Raw genomic sequence first — 1,937 nt, 5'->3', positions numbered from 1 at the left:
CACTGGTGGACTACAGGGGAGGAAGGAGGTCATTATAATAATGGTCCTCAATGAATAACCCTTCCTTGTGTTCATACCTCTTTGCAGTATGATGCTGCTATTGCTCCCATCAAGAGATGAATTTCATTTCTACTCCACCTTTCATCTTGGCTGACCTTGTAACTTGCTTTGACCAATACAACATGGCTGACATAAGGTTGTGCAAGCTCTGGATTCAAGCCCTTAAACTGCCTTAAAGCTTCTTCCTGCACTTTCTTGAGACTTGGAAGCATGTAAAGAAAGAAGGGCCAATCTACTGACTGGTGAGAGACCATGTGAAAAGAGAGGTCCCAGCTTTCTAGCCATCCCCATCAGAGCCTCAGACACGTGGATGAAGCCATCATAGGCTCTCAGCTCCAGCTGACCCACCAAGTGAGTACAGCCACTGTAGCTAGCCCATGTGAGATCACTACCGTTACAAAGAATTGTGAGAAACCACACTTTTTTATGAACATGGTGCAAGAACACAAAGAAGCTAACCCCTGCCCCCCCAAAACTGAAGCCAAAGCAAAGACATTGAAGGCCAAGAAGTCTGTGCTGAAAGGTGTTCACAGCCACAAAGAGAAAAAGAAAAAAATCTGCACGTCATTCACCTTCCAGCAGCACAAGACATTGCAGCTCCAAAGGCAGCACAAATATCCTTGGAAAAGTGCCCCCAAGAGAAACAAGCTTGACCGCTATGCCATCATTAAGTTTCCCCTGACCGCTGAGTCAGCCATGAGGGAGACTGAAGACAACAACACACTTGTGTTCACTGTGGATGTCAAGGCCAACAAACACCAGATCAAACAGGCTGTGAAGAAGCTCAATAACATTGACATGGCCAAGATCAACACCTCTGTTAGGCCTGATAGGGCGAAGACGGCGTATGTTTGACTGGTTCCTGACTGTGAGGCTTTGGATGTTGCCAACAAAATTGGGATCATCTAAACTGAGTCCAGCTGACTAATTTTAAATATAAATATTTTCACCACAAAATAAATAAATAAATAAAATAAAACCACTAAGTCATGGAGTGGTTTGTTGCACAGTGATAAATAACTATACAGGGTGAAATATTAACTCTTACTTACTCCTCATACCAACCCTATAGAGCAGACATTAATTTACCCCTTTTTCAAAGGAGAAACCGAGACCCAGAAAGGTTGAATTTCTCCTTGACGATCACATAGCTAATTAATTAACAGGACACAGGTCATCTAATTTGCAAACACACGGTCTTCTTGTTACACCTTGAATCAAATTCTGGAAGATTTAAAACTTCTTTTTTCCTCCTGAGTAAAAATTGATTATTTTAATCCAAGCTTTACTTACTTTCTTTTTGGGCAAAGCTAGCCTGAAAGCTGATCCTTGGCATTATCTCCTGTGGCTGAATGCTTTCTCTTTCCTTGACTGATTTTTTTTAAGCCAAATTTCTAGAAAATCCCACAGTGCTCAGGAATGGAAAGGCAAGGTTGAATTCAGCCCAGAGAAATACGGTATTTGTCAGAATGGCATGATTCTGTTGGTCTTATCAAAGGGATAGTTATGAAAAGTTTCTTTTATAAAACCAGCAAGAAAGAGTTCAGTAACCATGGTATTCTGCCCTAGAATATTTCTACCTTATTTTTCTTTTGTGTATTGGCTTTGATGGAATGCCTGTGTCTCTATAAGTTATCTTCTTTAGCTTTTGGAGTTAATATGGAACAAGAGATGAGTACTAGGCATAGACATAATCCAGTCATAAAAATGTGAATACCTCTATTTGTAAAATACTAATTATTTTCCAGCGATTGCAGCCTTTACAATAAAGCAAATAATAGTTTTGGAGACTCTGAGTAGTATGGAGGGTATGAATAAGGATGAAGAAAGATACCCTGATTACAGAGATACTCCGAGACTGGTCAAACTTGACCAAC

General features: G+C 40.5%; 1 pseudogene; it reads left to right on the top strand.

Moving 5' to 3' along the window:
• Positions 1-473: 473 nt before the first annotated feature.
• LOC100656472 (large ribosomal subunit protein uL23-like) lies at positions 474-1,052 on the top strand (annotated as a pseudogene).
• Positions 1,053-1,937: the final 885 nt, after the last annotated feature.

Source organism: Loxodonta africana, chromosome 6 (assembly GCF_030014295.1).
Source record: "Loxodonta africana isolate mLoxAfr1 chromosome 6, mLoxAfr1.hap2, whole genome shotgun sequence".
Classification (NCBI taxonomy): domain Eukaryota; kingdom Metazoa; phylum Chordata; class Mammalia; order Proboscidea; family Elephantidae; genus Loxodonta; species Loxodonta africana.
Note: the sequence above shows the minus strand (reverse complement) of the source record. Positions and strands in the feature narration are given on the sequence as shown.